The sequence below is a fragment of the Peromyscus maniculatus genome, chromosome 4 (assembly GCF_049852395.1).
Source record: "Peromyscus maniculatus bairdii isolate BWxNUB_F1_BW_parent chromosome 4, HU_Pman_BW_mat_3.1, whole genome shotgun sequence".
In the NCBI taxonomy this organism is placed as follows: Eukaryota; Metazoa; Chordata; class Mammalia; order Rodentia; family Cricetidae; genus Peromyscus; species Peromyscus maniculatus.
In genome coordinates, this window is record NC_134855.1 from 23,390,053 (window position 1) to 23,408,623 (window position 18,571).

The window sequence follows — 18,571 nt, forward strand, 5'->3', positions numbered from 1 at the left end:
ATAAATTGGCTAGCAGTTACAGTCAAGGAAAGCAAACCTGCTCAAGTGGTCAGGGGAACTGTAGGTGCTTTATATTTTTCTCTACTTATTCCTCTGAAAGACATTGCTGACAAAACCAATACTAAGTATATTTCAGCCTAGACTTGACCTAATGTTATGATCTATCTAGTCACCTCATTTTAGTAATCATCCTACCACCTTGTTCTAAAACTCTCTGGTGCATTAAATGAATGAAAATTTTCTTTCATCTTTCCTGTGTAAGATATTACACAGTATTCATTCATTTTATTGTATACATGTAAGCTTAAACATCGCTAGATCTAGGTCCTATACTCAAATTCATATTTATTTGCCCTAGAATGGTGCCTCATCAAGAGGATTTTTAACCAGATTCAAATATTCATTCATGGATAAAGCACCAGTATAATAAAGCAATAGAAGCACTGCAAATTATTCAAAACCTCTCTCTCTCTCTCTCTCTCTCTCTCTCTCTCTCATATACTTATCTACTTATTTTATAGCTCATATTCTCTAAAAGAAAGACAAGTAAGACCTGCATTATAGATTATTTATATCTCACTATACTGTTAAATTATTTTTTCAATTATACTTATAAATCTTCAAATAAAGTGTTATAAAGACTTTAAAACTATATAAATAGATTCTGCTATCACATCTTAATAGTAAACCACAGAAAAATACAGTATCCAGGTGATATCACTATCCTCCACATCCCTCCCAATAATATAATCAAGACTGTTCTTAGAATAATAGGACATCAACTTTCTATCATACAGGGGCAGTAATAGATAACAGCTTGCATATTATTTATGTTCCGTATTGGGGTGTACTATTATTGGTGATATTTGCTCTAGTGCTGACTGAAATTAGGGCCTGATTATGGTAGATAACACTATAAAAGTGATTTGTATGCCCAGTCTGCACCTATCTTTAAAGATGATATAATGCTACAATTATTAAATATCTATTAGCTCTTCCATTATTAGGCATTGTCACAAATTTTATCACCTGAACATTTATTGCTTTTGACATAACTTTAATAACAAGACCACAGATAGGAAAGTATGTTTTGGCTAATGTTTTATAAGTATTATAACTATTTTAAAGTATGCATAATTAAGCAAACTTTTTCTTCTACACAGTCTGTCATAAAATGTAGACATTTTCTTTGAACGACTGCATAGAGTAAGCCTGTTTATTAAGTTGCTTAATGAACATTTTTGGTTCAACACATTTCCTGGAAAATCACTCAGAATTTAAAAAAGTTAATGGTTATAACAGTTTAGATTCAAGTCGGGTGGTGGTGGCGCACTTGGGAGGCAGAGCCAGGTGGATCACTGTGAGTTCGAGGCCAGTCTGGTCTACAGAGCGAGATCCAGGACAGGCACCAAAACAACACAGAGAATCCCTGTGTTGAAAAAAAAACAAACAAACAAAGAAACCAAACAAACAAAAAGAGTTTAGATTCAACAATATAGACTTAAATATGACTTCGAATTTTACATCCTTATATTTCAGATTATTCTATATTTTGCATGAATATTTGACAAAAAAGCTTATTAACTAATCATATGTTAAGGGATTTGAAGAAGGTATTTTATAACCTTCTATAATACTGTGTATTAGAGGGCATCAAATAGAGAATATGACAGAGATTAAGAGCCTGGATTACAAAATTTAAAGTAACTCAAAACTGGCCAAATTCATAGGAATACAGATATTCTCTCTAAACATGAAATCCATACTACCAAACAAAGTAACAATCAGGACAAGGAAACTGTCTATAAATTATAATGTTTCAATCTGTAACAAGCTTAGATCCAAAAAGAATGTATACATTATCCACACACTAGCCTACTACTACTAGAAACATTTTAAATTTCCCTTTCAACTTTCCTTTAAATCATCAGGACATCATCGGTACTGAGCTGTTTTGAAGCAAGTGCTAAAAATAAATAAATACATAAGCAAGATTCATTCTCATGTGACTTGGTGGCATGAAAAGTTCTAAAGTCAGATAGGTCTAAGTTTGATAAATTGCATCACTATTTAGTTAAAAGTTTTATTTTATTTTATGTGTACATTCAAGTGCCTGCTGGTACCATGCCTGGGGTCTGCTCAGGCCAGAGCAAGACATTGAATCTCCTGGAACTGGAGTTTCAGGCTGTTATGGTCTGCCCAGGCCAGAGGAGTGTATTGGATCTCCTGGAATTGGAGTTTTAGACTGTCGTGAACCCGTCAAGGGTATAATAAACTGAACCCTGATCCTCTGCTCTTATCCACTTAGTCCCAGCCCAATAGTTAAATAAATAAATAGAATGGAGAGCTAATGAAGAGCATCATCAGAGACTCCACATGCACACCTCCCCAACACACACACACACACACACACACACACACACACACACACACACACACAAACACACACACACACACACACCCTCAGATAAAGTCGAAGGACTCTTCTTTTTCCTTCTATCTCAATAGACCGTGGCTGAGGGCATGGGGTGCTAGTTTGAAGAAGACAGACACACCTTCCCAGTTCAGATGCACAGACAAGTACATGGTTATTAAAGACCCAGTGTTTTCTTCTAAGACTGAAGGTGTTAGCCTTATGTACTGGAGAACCTCCAACTTAGGTATTTCCTTCTGCTCACTTCACTTCCCCTAGCAACTTTTTCAAGTGAGCCCAGTATTATTTTTCACATCTTTCCCTAACCTGCTGTGTAGTGTCAGATGAGCTGTTAACCAGCTGCCAGGCTTCACTCCATAATGGTGACTGCTTCACCATATAATTTGTAACCATTCTCTGTGTGTGCTTTGGAATCTTTCAGGATAAAACTGCTACCCTAAAAATGCAAGAAATCATCATAATTTTAAAGGCACATTGGACAACTGTTTAGTTCGGTTAAATTCAGTTCAACATATTTAGAAAATACCTTATTTCGTGAAAAACCATAAAACTAGGTTAAAATATCCATGAAACATGCTATGAGATTATATGAAAAGGTATTTAAAGAAGGCAAACTATTTATCAACTATATGAATATTCTGCCAAAGAAAGGAATAGTAGGAAGAACAAATGCTTCAGACATTTTTATTTGAAAATACATCTGTCTTCATCAGATGGTAAAAATTTCCAATGTCACCCAAGAAAAACAGTGAACAGAAAAACTTGAACATTAAGTCAATGGGAAATGGAGGAGTGCCAACATTTACAGAGAAAGAGATCAGAGGAAAATACAATTTTTAACTTTTTCTTATTTTCATTGGGATAGAGAACTGCACATGTTCATCAACATACAGGCACTGCCCAAGGATACTTGTAGATAAGAACATAATTTTGGCAATACTGAAAAAGGTAACATGGCAAGACCAGGAGAGGTGACTGTATGTATTCAGACCTTTTGTAGTTTATTTGGTAGGGATCTGTCCAGTTAACATTCTCCTTGGCTTCATAGCCAGAATATTATGGGAACAGGAAAAGCGGGCAGAGGGAGCTGAGACTATACGTCAGTGAAACAGCACTGGACTAACACTTATGAAGCCTGGGTTCAATCTTGAGCACTGCAAGTGAAACAAATTGGTGCTAACCTCAAAGATAAAAGTGATTTATTTTTGTTTGTTTTCTTTTGGTGTGCATACAGTGTATGATTGTGTATATGTAGGCACACAATAATGTAAAGGCCAGAGGGTGCTGTTGGGTGTCTTTCTGTATTGTTCTCTATCTTACTTTTTTGAGACAGGGCGTCTCACTGGGCTGGAGCTCACTGACTGGCTACAGTGACTGTAGTGGGAGCTGTAAAAATCTTCCTTTCTTCAACCTACCCCTAGTGCTTGGGTTACAGATGCACACCACCACTTTCTACGAGTACTGGGTATTCAAATCCATGTCTTCATGTATACACCAGCCAACACTTTACCCACTAACTAGCTCTCCAGCTCTGTTGCTTGTTTTTATAAATATATTCTTAGTTGAGTATAACATGCAGCCAATACAGAACAACTACCACTTTTAAGATCATATTTGTAAACATAGTTATAACTCTGGTTTGACTGGTCTTATTTTTTTTTTTTTTTTTTTTTTGGTTTTTCGAGACAGGGTTTCTCTGTGTAGCTTTGCGCCTTTCCTGGGACTCACTTGGTAGTCCAGGCTGGCCTCGAACTCACAGAGATCCACCTGGCTCTGCCTCCCGAGTGCTGGGATTAAAGGCGTGCGCCACCACCGCCCGGCAACTGGTCTTATTTTTAAACAGGCTTTTATTTAAGGGGAAAATGGCCAATCATATTATTTGTTGGGATGTGATTCAACATCCTTTATTAATCCAGGCTACATAATTAGACCCCAAAGATACATTTCATGAAACCATTTTTCATCAACCCTGAAATGATCATTTAAAGACTATATTCCTACAGATCCAAATTCCTTACACATTTTTTTCCTGTAGTAATAAGAAGGGCTTCTGAACCAGAAATAAAAAACTACATGTTCTTGAACACAATTTTAGCTCTGGTTATATTATCTGTGCTACACTTTGGCTACAGTAAACCACAAAACATCACACTAGCTTTGTTCCAAACACATATATCTGAGGTGCTCTTCTGTTTAGAAAATAAACAACTTCATATTACTACATCAAAGCTTACTCATCCCCTACCTACAGGGAGAAGCACTTCGTCAACCAACCTGCATATTCAGGACACATGTAGAAAGCACCAGCAAGGAGAAGCACAAACTAGATTTCATTAAGAGCAAAATTCAAGGATTATACAGAATGCTGTGAATAACTGACTGTCTAGAAAGTAGCAAGTTTTACTGACTTTTTTTTTTCTTCAAGACAAGGTTTCTCTGTGTAGACTTAGCTGCCGTGGAACTCACTCTGTAAAGCAGGTTGCCCTTGAACTCACAGAGCTCTACCTGCCTCTGCCTCCTGAGTGCTGGGATTGTACCACCACCCTGATTTTCACTGATAATAATAGCTGTGTTCTATTAGTGCCAACCCTGAAAAATAGCTGTAAACCAGAATATAAGAGAGAAAAAACAGAGCAGGGAGAAAATAAGCATGAGAGGCAGTAAGGGGTGCAATATATACAAAGATTTTTAGAAGTTTTTTAAAAAGTTATTGAAGTGAATAAACTTAGAAAAAGAGAAGATATGGGGAAAGCCCAGTTAAGTATTGCAATAGGCTGTAAACTAGACATATTAGACAAACTCAACCACTCAAATTTTAATAATTGCCTAAATCATCCAAAGTTGAGGTGGCAAATTTAGATGCTTGCAAGTGACAATTAAGGTTAAGATAGTAGATACAATAAATTTGGAGGAAGGCAGAGAACATGTAAAGATGTTGGCTGCACGCTGCATCAAACACTTTATGTTCTCTTCACACAGATTCACTTACCACCCTGATTCAATGTTTGGGAAACCAAGGAACAAAGGAAAGGTGTCAGAACAAGTCTTGCATATAGAAAACATCTGAATAGCTGTTGAGTTATGCCAAAATGTATATTTTAAAGGTATTTTGACTTCAAAATTTGGATATAAAGATATGTTGCTTTGGAAAAGAGGCTCTGCTTTTGTTTCTACAGAAAGCCAGAGGCTTTGGATTTGTTCCAGATTAAGATACATCAGGTTTGACCAGCCAAGACCCCGTGAAAGGTCTCCAATGACACCAAGGCCCAGATGATCCAACATCCAGAACCATTTCAAGGCAAATGGCTCAGGCGATACACCCTCAGACTACTCCATAATCCTGAATTTTTCTTTGTGTCCCCATAAGATACAGCGCCCCCCTCCAGCAGGAAGTAGTAAGAGAAGCTATGCCCAAATTCCCAAATATACCAACCTGGCTTTGGAGATGTATAAAATTTAAAACTTTCCTCTTAAAAAAAAAAAAAGAAAGAAAGAAAGAGAGAAAAGAAAAGGGGAAGTGCTGTGGGATGGTCTGTATGTCAAATTACTCTGATTGGTCAATAAATTACACTGATTGGTCAGTGGCTAGGCAGGAAGTATAGGCGGGACTAACAGAAAGAAAATAAAGAACAGGAAGGCAGAAGGAGACACTGTCAGCTACCGCTATGACAAGAACCATGTGAAGACGCCAGTAAGCCATGAGCCTCATGGCAAGGTATAAATTTATGGAAATGGATTATTTTAAGATATAAGAACAGTTAGCAAGAAGACTGCCATGGCCATCCAGTTTGTGAGCAGTATAAGTCTCTGTGTTTACTTGGTTGGGTCTGAGCGGCTGTGGGACTGGCGGGTGACAGAGATTTGTCCTGACTGTGGGCCAGGCAGGAAAACTCTAGCTACAGTGAACCACTAGTACAAAGCAGGTCTCCATTACACTTCCTCTTAAAACACTTAAAACCTCTCTCACACTTGTTCACTCTCGACCCCACTCCTGCTTTCATTCTGAATTGTATGTTATGGACTAACCAGAATGTAACTCACCCCTAGTGATGTCAGTCAGCTCCTAAAGCAGGACTCAAAATTGAAAGGGTAAATATATAAAATTTTCAAAGAAGAAAAAAAAAAATCTGATTGATCTATGTGGCATAGTAGAAGCCATCATCCCATAGCATATAAAGCAGGAGGATCTCCCATGAAATTGAGGCCAGCATGGTATAAGTTTCAGCCAGCCAATGACTACATAGTAAAGTTCTATCTCAGGGGTTGGGGTGAAGGATTCTGGCATCGAGTCTTAGGAAGGGGACATGAAAAATGATAGGTTTTAAGTTTCAAATGCCGGCATTCCTATTCACAGGATGAGTTTTAAAGAGTAGCCCAGTATTTACTGGGAACAAACATAAGCAAGTAGGTGGGCTGACTCATACCTATTTCCCCCTTAAAGTAGTAGTAGCTGTAGTTCAGAAACTGAGATACTTCCAGTAAAAGAGTAAGAAATCTTTTCCTTTTTTTTTTTTTTTTTTTTTTTTTTTTTTTTTTTTTTTTTGAGACAGGGTTTCTCTGTGTAGCTTTGCACCTTTCCTGGATCTTGCTCTGTAGACCAGGCTGGCCTTGAACTCAGAGAGATCTACCTGACTCTGCCTCCCAAGTGCTGGGATTAAAGGCATGTGCCACCACTGCCCGGCAAGAGTAAGAAATCTAAGGCAACTGAAATAACAGACTTGTTAACAAACTTTTGGCACTACCTACTGTTTTAATAAATTGCTATGCTGCCAATCATCATTGGTTAATCCTATTTAGTAATTACTAATACAATCAACAACCTTGGCTCCAGATTTTTACTTATCTGTGTAATTTTTTAAATTGTTTATAAGTTCTAAACATATTAATTTAGTACACAATGAGCCCAGGAAAAAACAGTTTTACTTCAGTTTCCCAAGTTGTACAATGAAGAAACTGGTCTAGAATATTTTGTAACAGGGGAGGGAGGAGGGAAGAGAGGGGGATCTGTGGTTGGTATGCAAAGTAAGTAAAAAATTTCTTAATAAAAATATGAAGAATTATGATTTGTTATTTCCTAAGACAAATATCAAAAGCTCAATTTTAAAACAAAATGATTTGCCTACAATGAAAATGTGTTTAAAATTTTTCTATAATTTTACTATGTCAGTTACTATAAATGATATAAAAAACTTAAAAGCTGTTTTTTATCCACTTTCCCTCTTTACTCATGCCCTTTATGATTCTTGTTTATGTCTTTTCAAACTCACTCTCACAGCCTGAGACAGTTTCCCTCTTCCATTAGTTAGAGATAACTATAAGATGCACTTAAGGATTTACTATTGTCACATGAGTTTGGCAGCATAAAAATGAATGTGGTGGCTTAGACTAGACCAGTCCTCTCCCTAAGAATTATGCATGCTCAGGGTGCCAGCCCATACTCAGATGTGATTACATAAAGCAGATGCATTGGCTTTGTCCATGTGCATTAATTTAGACTTCCAGGCCACGTTTAGGAACTCTGAAGTACATAATAGGATAGGAAGCACTGGGTCTGAAACTAAATTCCTCATAAGGAAGGTATGTGCATGAGCAGTGTACAGGAGAGAAAAGTTATCCTGCATCAAGGAAACTTCTCTTTGCAACAGATGGAGACTATTACAGAAAACCACAATGAATCAAAATGCAGAACTGTGGAGCCCCATCTCTGCAGGTATATCTACAATACAATTCCTGCACCTAAGGGTCAGTGATCATTGCTAAAGCAAGGGCAAAAAGGTTTTAAGATCCAGAGGATCAGGGAGTTTGCTAAGTGATTATGTCTCAGTAATGTCAGAAGCTACACCCATAAAGTCTCACCAACACCACTACCCAACTGTAAGCTGAACAAGTACAGCAATCATAGATATTCTAATGTGGATGGTGGAAGGTAGGAGGCCTCAACCCTTCATAAAGAACTACAGGCAATTAAGGAAGGCTGAGAGTAGAAATGGACTTCCCCCAAGGAAGAACATACCAACTGGTTATTCAATAACAAATGGTCAAGCTCTAAAAACATACATAAAAGTAACATTATACAGGCTTTATAGGCTATATTTCTATATTTACACCAAGTGTTGTTGTAGGTAACAAAAAACAGTGAAATGAACAAAAGAAGGCATGAACTGGAAAAAGTGCCAGGAGGGCTATGACAGTTTAAAGGGAGAAAAGCAAAGGAGGGAAATCATAGAATTGTATTATAATCTCAAGAAATAAAAGAAGTGCTTTTATTTTTTATTTAATTATAAAAAAGAATACACTCAAGAGGATTTTTTTAAAAGGAGTTGCTAAAATGCTATTTATTGCTTTGAAATACACTTATCACATGAGATTTTAGTGAGTAGCAAAGAGGTAATCAAGGCAAAAATTCTTATTTCACAGCTCCCCAACAAATAGGACTGAACTTTCAGTTTATAACAACAGGCAAGAAAATGTGGACTTATTGAAAGCAGTATTTGTGAAACTACTAAGCTTAGCACTTATTAAAGAAAATTATGATGTTACCATTATGTTCTCACTGTGGTCATAACTAATTTTTAAAGGGTCATACTTAATACTACTGATGTAAAATATTCTAATCTTCCAAAAATAAAGTAGCAATTATAAAATAGAGAACTAGTTCACAGAAACATTTATTCATAAAAAAAAAAATGTTGGCTGAAAGACATGCCTCAGTGAGAAAGTGTCTGCAGGGCAAGCACACTAAACAAAAGTATGAGAAACTGAATTCACACCCCTAGAGTCCATGCAGAGCTGGACCCTGTAGTGTGCATCTATAACCCCAGTGCTCCTACAGTGAGATGGAAGGCAGAGACAGGAGAATCCCTCAGAGCTGCAGACAGCTAGGCTGGCAGACACAGTGGTGGACAACAAGAGACCTTGCCTCAAACAAGGTGAAGGAGAGGACCAACAAGCAAGGTTGTCTTCTAACCTACACACACACTAAGCATACATGCAGCTATGCTCACACACATAAACCCACATGCACAAACAAACACACATGAAACTAATAGGAAATGTTAATCAAAAAGAGTCAATAGAAAAAAACTAAAGCTAAGTTGACTATGTCTACTCACTCACAAAGCCCTTTTGTAGATAGTAATATTACAAACTAGGTAATAAAAGGTAGAAAAAAAGCTTATGATTTACCCCATGAGTCTAATGTAGAGAAGTTCCAAACACAGGATGAGAGTTTACATATACAATATAACCTAATATAACCTGGATTTAATATTCCTGGCAATATTCTTAAGTATAATTTTGTCACTCAGTCTAGTGTGGTAAACAGAAATTAGGACGGTAACAAATAACACTGCTTAAACAAAGGAAATCCTGAACATATATGTAAAGCAAATACTACCTTATACATTGAAGAATCACTGATAGCACATAGCAGTGGTTCTCAACTTGGGGGCCACACCCTCTTTGGGGCCACATATCAAATATCCTACATATCAGATATTTACATTAAAATTCATAACAGTAGCAAAATTACAGTCATGAAGTAGCAATGAAATAAATGTATAGTTAGGGGTCACCCCAACATGAAGAACTGTATTAAAGGGTTGCAGCATTATGAAGGTTGAAGACCAATGTCACACAGGATTATAATGTTGGGTATAGTGTGGCTGTACAGTAAATCAAGAACACTAAACACAAGTTAATGAACATACAAGAAGTATCTGAGACACAAATCAAAGATGAGAACCACAGTTATTTATTTAGTGCTCACCAACACTCAAGCATTTTACCAAGTACTTACATATAGTACCCCACTTAATTCACATAATAAGGCAATAAAACATATTGTTTTCCTTACTTTTACAGCTAAGACAAAAATGAAATGGGGAAAGTGAGGAAACTTTCTAAAAACCAGCTAATTAATTATCAAAAAGCTATAGTGTTAAAATATAGCTGTTGGCATTGATTTTCTTAAGCACACTACCACACAGCCCCATTATTATGTACTACTTGTTTTTACAACTCTCACATTTTTCCAAAATTTTCTACCCAACAGGACTGCAAGTTCACCTGGTGAGCCAAAATAACTATTATATATAGATATATACTAGATATACATATTTTATATATAAAAATATATATATTATATACTAGACACACACTATACACACTACACACACACACACACACACACACACACACACACACACACACACACACACACACACACACACTGTTGGAGCCCACCAGGTTTTCTAGTGGCTTTACAGAACAGGACCACAATAAGGGGTTGATTGGACCACGGGCATGATTACCAGGTGTTTGGAAGGATCTGCACTTGGTTGTATCTAGCAAGGGGGAGGACTTTTGCCCCTCCCCTTGGCATTGTTATAAACAGCCCTTTTGAATAAAGTTCTGGGCTGGTGGGTTTTGATCCAGGCCCTCCCAAGGTTAGGTTATCCTGTGTTTCTGTCTTTCCTCTGATCATCTAGGTATCTCTTTCTATCTAAATATTTCCCACTTCTCCCTGCTCAAGAGTACCCTGGTCGTAAAATGGAGGCCGGTGTCCCCAGTGTGTGTGTGTGTGTGTGTAGAGAGAGAGAGAGAGAGAGAGACAGAGAGAGAGAGAGACAGAGACAGAGAGAGACAGAGTGAGAGAGAGTCATTATATATTCCTGGCAGGCCTCGAACTCATTATATAGACCAAATTGACCTTAAATGCATTGCCTGACAAATGTTGGGATCTTGATTAAAACTTTCATTGTCGCACTTAATATTACTCTGTGTATTACTGTTTAAGCTATAAATAAATTGGTTAAAAGATGTGACTTTTTACAGTTTCTCATTCAATTTTCATCAGACAATAACAAATGACAAGCAATAGTCAGCTTGGGTTTATTTGAAAAAGTGTATTCATGGCATATAGACCATACCACAGCCAAAGAAAATTAAACCAAAAGTTCTACTAGCACAGGCCAATACAACACACTATGCTCCCAAGGGTGGCACTGAGGTGTGAGGGGATAATTGTCGCTCATCTGTCCCCACTGAATAGAGTTGCCAACATCTCAGACTCAATCTCTACAACTCAGAAACCACCAATTTTACACCACAAATCTGTTTCTCAATTCAGTACACATATTGTCCCAGCCAGCACAATCGGTACTTCAAATCATCCCTAGCATTCTTCCTTTCAATAAGTTGTCATATCAACTTGCCAAATCTGCAATCTGCACAGTATTTATTTTTGGTTTTGAACTTAGTCACCTGAATATATGTACTGCACTTAAAGAGTTCATAAGACTAAGGCCTGTCTTTCTGTTTCATGTTAAAATTGCTACATTTGTCATACAAACAGCAAGTTGTAATAGATGTTAGGTGAACGACAGCAGATATGACCTCAAAGAATTAATTCCTATTAATTATATTTTATTGTATCTTCAAAGAATAATAAAAAAGAACTTTTCATATGGCAAAGTCTTTCATGCAGAGTATCTTAAGGGATGAGTCATTTGAGTAAGATATTATTAAGGTAGCTTACTACTCAATGGTACCTTTCAAATTGTTTATTTTTTTTAAAATGAAAAACTTCCTAGAAGATCCTAGAATTCTTAAAGAGAACATAGAACAATTGAACTCAACTAAAATTATTCATGTACTGATCACTCTACACCACAGCAACAATTAGTGGGGAATATTACAGGCTGATGGGAACAGCATATGTGTGGCTTTCTCTGTCATCTAATATTGAACCTACACTGCTAAATGATAAATAACTACCTGATTGCTATCATGTCAATTTGATAGAATTTAAGTTGCTACCTCTAGTATTTATACAACCAGTAAGCTTTAAATCTTTATTCTGTAAACTTATTGGTGTTTTCAGAATTTTATTACCACTTACTTTTAATGTTGGGGTCACATTGAATGGGTAAGCCTCCCAAAAAGAGTCAATTAATAAATAACCAAGATTGTCTTTTATTTATAAAGTCACTAATACTTATGTGAAACCTGTCAGGTTTTTGGCACTGTGGTCAGTCATCAAATTATATAACAAGCATCTTGATCCTAATACTAAGCCTAAGAGGTGGTTGATACCTCAATTCCATGATAAATTGCCTTAAGAGAAATAGAGAATGGTACTAATTGGTAAAGCCAAAGTGTAATCCCTGCACACCACACTGCTGACTCATTTATTTGCTAAGTCTTACCAAAAATGGAAGCACTGGAATAATGTACTGCTTACAAAACAAATAAATGTAATTCAACAAACATCAAATGTATTTGGAAACCTTTCTACATTATACACAATCCTCATGTAACATAACATGTAATTTGTTATTGCCTTGATAGCTCTACAAGGATAAGCTATTGTGCCATGAGAAGTTAAGCAATGCCCCCTGACCAGGATGAAGGGGAAAGAACTTAAACAGGCCTTTTGCTCTATTTCCCTCAAGGAACATGGGAGCTTACCAAAAGACCATCGTTAGTTTGTAGCCCTGTTTATTCACCTGGAGACAATGCACCCAGCATGCTATATTCTGCATTATTTGTGGGTTTGTGTTTTTCCTCCTAGACTTCTTAGTACAGGACCACAGAGAACTAGAAAGAAAATAAGCATCAAGTATTTAACATAAACAGAATAGGAATGGTAAATGAAGGGTTAATCACCATATAATGGAAAACACAGTTTTTGTTGCTGCTGAATCCAGAACACATTTTTGGGGAGGTGAAGCTATTTCTAGGTTGAAAAACTATTGCAATTAGGCAATTATGGGTGACGATTTTACAAAAATATGTAATTTAAGCCAATAAGGTCTATGGGCATTAAGATATTTGAACAAGAACAGTAAGAGGAACTGAGATAGTTTGAATCTCATGCAACATGTAAGAGTTACATGGGTTATAATGGAAATATTTTGAGTATTATTTGTTGGTTCTTTGAATTTTATTGATGAATATAATGCATTTTCATCATTCTACCGCCAACAGAGGCCTGCAACTTCTCCTGATTCCAAACACATCCATCCAATGTCATTCTCCCAAAGGAAATATTTGAAGGTGTTATACATTAGAGTTATTTACCAATAGGATATTTTCTATATTGTGACTCTACAAAAATCTTCAAATGATATACAATTTTAAATTCAGTTTGGTGAGGCAAAATAATTGTTAACAAAAAATACAGATATTTCAACTTGAAAAAATAAAACTTTCTACTTGAGCCTTGAGTAAAATGATGACATTATTTGGTACAGCACATACAGGAGATTTATTAATATATTTAACATTAATATTTTCTCAAAGTATCTGAAATATAAGATCACATATGGGAAGGAGACTAGTGTGTTTTCTGGCAACACCACCAAAAGCAGAGATCTCTTCAAGACAGAAAAGAGTTTTTGGTGGGGAAGCTGCTTTCTGTCCTATCCATCCACAAATGAAAAAACTACAGATTTGCTGCTGTGTTCCACATATCGGCTGTGCAGTGTAAAATAGTGTTTTCTTTAATAAGAAGCTTCAAAAAGCCCTGGGATTCCTCTCCTTTGTTTGCACAGCCTGCAAGTTTTCATTGAAAGTTTTCACACTGTTTGAAAAATTCTCCATTTTTGTTTCTAAATTAGTTAGAAGATAATCATAAAACTTCACTTGGCTTCACTGTTTTAGTTACACAGAAAAGGCAAAGCAAGAAACACATAGAGAAATTCCTAAGATTTCAATAAATGATATTATTCCAAGTGACCAACATGTTTTCCTCCTTTTTCTTTGTTAAAAAAAAAAAAAAAGTCTGATGCAGGTACAAAGAAATATATATAGTCTCCATTCCAAGAGGTAAATCTTACTATGAAGTGAGGAAGCTTGCAGGTAACATTTCATCTTTGTTTCATGGCAATTCTGAGAATACAGTACGGGGGAAACATGAAGCAGTGAAATAATCAGAGAAATAAACAAAGTTTATTCTCCCCAAAGGAGTGAAAATGGCAAGCAGATATTCTGTGTGGTGTCTGAGCTAGACATGAAACTTACATAAAGAATATATTAATGAATCCAAAGTGCACTTTCTTCAGTTTGTTCAAAGAGGAATCTTAAACTTCTAAGCTTCCATTCATTTTTCTCACTAAAACAAGTGTATGAATGATTTGGGGGCCTGCATAAGAAACACAAATAGCTGATCCTCTTATATTAATCATGTAACTAGAAGGAAGAATATAAACTTCTTATTCACAATATGATGGGCCTGAGATGGTAAGCAATAATAAATGCATATATGAATGCATTTATATATGAATGCCATGGCCCAAGCTTGTCTCTCTTTACCTTAATCCAACCCAGTGTTCTCTGAAGAAAATAACAGACACTTTTACACACCCTCGCCATGCCTCTTTGGCTCAATTAGTTGACAAACACTGATCTAAAGATTTGGTCTGACATTTTGTCATCAGTTGTACATTCTTGTATGATTCAGTTTGTTAACAGCAATATTGAGCTAGTTATATGTAAACCATGGATACTCCCTCAGTAGTGAGAATGCAGAAACATGATGCTCTGCACAAGCTACCTACTCCACCCTTAAGGGTGGATGTGGGTCAGTATCTGCCCTGTAATGCTCTTAACAGTTCATTCCAATTGCTACATTACAAAGCAGTCATTTGGATAAATTGAAGGCCAACCTGAGTTACATAGTAAGTTCCAGGATAAATTGAAGGCCAACCTGAGTTACACAGTAAGTTCCAGGATAAATTGAAGGCCAACCTGAGTTACATAGTAAGTTCCAGGCCAACTTGAATATTCAATACTATCAATATTCTGTTTCAAAACAACTAATCTACAAATTTCTCATATGTTCTGATTTGGTAAGACCAAGCATCGTACAATGGTATGGATATTTAAAATACTACTTTCTTTTTATTATAATTATTTGTCTAAATAAAGAACACTGACTGTGGAAGTTTGAATGTAAATGGTCCCCATAGGCTCATAGGGAGTGGCACTATTAGGAAGTATGGCCTTGTTGAGGTACATGTGGCTTTGTTGGAGGAAGTTTGTCACTATGGGAGTGGGCTTTAAGGTTTTCTATACTCAAAATACCTGCAGTGTCTCAGTTTACTTCCTGTTGCCTGGTGCAAGATGTAGAACTCTCAGCTACCTCTCCAGCACCATGTCTGCCTCAGGCCACCATGTCATATCATAACAATAATGGACTAAACCTCTGAAAGTGTAAGCCAGCCCCAATTAAATGTTTTTCCTTATGAGTTGTCATGGTCATGGTGTCTCTTCATAGCAACAGAAACCCACCTAAGACACTGACTTCCCATAACATTGGTGCTGTGGGATTCCTTCCTTTTATTACTACACTGCAAACCCACCAGCATCAAGGATCTCCAGGTAAAATTTACAATCTGTAAATGCAGAGTAAAACTGTTAAAATTTGTGATCGAATTTATATCCTTTTAAACAGAAATATCTTCTTTTGTAACATATTCTAATTGTGGATTTCATCTTATTGAACCAAAAAGGTATTTATTTTCTGGTATTAACACTGTAAGAACAATTTTGTTGAGCACTGATCACTTGGCAGTCTTGGAAAACTTCAACATCCAGGAACCAAGGAGTGCAACCCAAGAGAAAAAGAACTGCTCAGTTTCAAGGCTCTCCTCAGGGGGAATCTTGCAAAGATACCTGACTGAAATGTCATTGGTCACCTAAATCTAAAGGAGATCACAATTACACACAAAAGGCTCTATAATGTCATCCCCCTTCCTTAAAGAGAAAATAGCTCAGGCATACCTTATGAGAATGACATAATATTTACCCCATGTAATGCTTTTCAATCTTTTTCTCAATGTAACTTCCTATATTCTTAAAAATGAACATCCATGTAATGCTTTTCAATCTTTTTCTCAATGTAACTTCCTATATTCTTAAAAATGAACATCAGTTACCATTTAATTTCTCCTCATAAACTATGGTCATTCTTTACTTGTAAACATTGGCAATCATGGAGATATGTCTGCAGGGGTTATTTGCTGTGGAGTTACCTTGTGTACCATTGAACGGTTCCAAACTGCCATGTTTTTTCACTTCTCATGTATGTATATATGTATGTATTTGCCTATGTATGGATGGGATGGATGGGTAGATAATGTGTTTATGTATATTTTAAAAATCATTTATCTCCCTCCTCCCTTGTTGTCAAGCTGTCAGTCAGTTGTCATGTTTTACTTCTGTCAGTGAGCCTGCCTTTCTCACACTGCTAGTCAGCTGTCAGCTGACATATCAGATAAACAAAACCTCTGAAACTAAATTAACAATTGGTGCTCAGTGGTATTGCCGAGACTTGGATATATGAAATAGAGTTCTTCTCTTCTCTAAATATACATATATATATATATATATATATATATATATATATATATATGTGTGTGTGTGAATGTAATAGCCACAATATTTCATCCAAATACTAATGTAGGGTGTGTGTGTGTGTGTGTGTGTGTGTGTGTGTGTGTGTGTGTGTGTGTGTGTAGGGAAAAGGAAGGGAGAGAAGGTGTGTGTGTGTATTTGTATGTGTATGTATGTGCAGAGGGGAAAGGAGAGAAAAGGTGTGTGTGTGTGTGTGTGTGTGTGTGTGTGTGTGTTTGTGTGTGTTTGTATAGGGGTGAAGGAGGGAGGAAGAAAAGGGGTATTGAGTGTGTGTGTGTAGTGGGGGAAGTAAAGAGAGGTATGTGTGTACAGAGAATAAAAAGGAGGGAGACAGAGAGGAGGAGAAGGGGGGAGGGAGGGATAGGGAGAAGGGACCAAAGAAACAGAAAAAGCCACAAAGTGATATTTCATCAAACTTGAATCCTAAATTACTGTCTATCAGAAAAACACATACAGAACTTTTCTGCCAGTCTTCAAGGTGGACTATTCCGAGATCATAGGTTAGGACCCAACCATTCCTTTTAGCCCATCACCAATTCCTTATAACTCCCAACACACCTGCAGAAACAATTTCTACTATGGGCTCCAGAGCCAATTGGCTGTGGCTCAGACTAGGCAACAACAATCAAGCACCTACTAAAGGCAATACCAGATACAACACCAAGTATACCTCAAATGTCCAAACTCCAGATGCCTAGACTGCAGAGCAAAGACACAAACATGAAAAAGCAAGACATTATACCTCCTCCAACAACCAACAACCTTGATGGAATAGGCCTTGAGAAAAGCAATTTAGCTTAAGCACAAGACAGTGACTGCAGAATAGCAATTATAAATACATTCAAGGACCTTAAAGAGGGTATAAATAAATGCCATAACAGTTAAAGGAATTAATGAAAACAATTCAAGACACGAATGTAGAATCTAACAGAAAAATAGAATCATGAAGAAAAATACAAACTTAAATACAACTCTAAATAAAAAATTCAGGATGTCAAGTATCAAGTACAGTGGTAAGCCTCACAATCAGATTAAAAGACAGATATGTGAATTTCAGGTCTTGAAAACAAAGTAGAAGAAACAGGTAGCTCACTCAAGAAAAATGTGAAATATGAAAAATTCCAGGCAAAAAAAAAAAATCAAAGAAATCTTGAAGACTATGGAAGATATAATGGTGTAAAAGTGGCAAAAATGTTATACCAGTAATCAACAACTTTGGGATTGAATTTAAGGGGCCAAAAATATGACAATAGATAGGTCATGGGCCATTGAGTTAAACCTACTACACTATTCTGCTGAAGGAGCACAACAATAAAAAGACATCCACAGATCAATGCATTGCTCAGCCCTCATCATAGAATGTACTTCTTACAATAGATGGAAATTAACACAGAGACCCACAACTGTACAATGTTCAGGTAGTGAAAGACTTCGGAGCATACAGCCCTAAATGGAATGTCTTTATCAAACCCTTCCCATCAAAACTCAAGGACCTAAGGGCTAGAAGAGAGGGAAAGATTATAAGAACCAGAGGTTGTGGATAACTTCATGGAAATAGCATCCTTCAGACACAACAGAATTTATACATATAAAGATTTTGACAGCACACAAGTTCAAACCAGAATAAAATTTCGGCATGGAAAAGGGAGTAGACACAAAGTCCTATCCCTTACCAAGAAGCTATTTCCATTTAATAACCTGCTGGAAAAAGGAAAATCA

At 36.6% G+C, this 18,571-nt stretch overlaps 1 protein-coding gene and 1 long non-coding RNA gene across 20 annotated transcripts in view; both read right to left on the reverse strand.

Annotated features, from left to right (window-relative positions):
• The window catches only part of Qtman (queuosine-tRNA mannosyltransferase), a 451,643-nt gene that overhangs the window by 224,768 nt on the left and 208,304 nt on the right, over positions 1-18,571 (reverse strand). The gene's annotated exons all lie outside the window — the stretch shown is intronic.
• LOC143272861 (uncharacterized) lies at positions 14,191-16,788 on the reverse strand. The gene is made up of 2 exons (XR_013050470.1): positions 15,185-16,788; positions 14,191-15,143 (listed from the first exon to the last, which is right to left on the reverse strand). It is a non-coding gene; the product is annotated as an uncharacterized LOC143272861 (long non-coding RNA).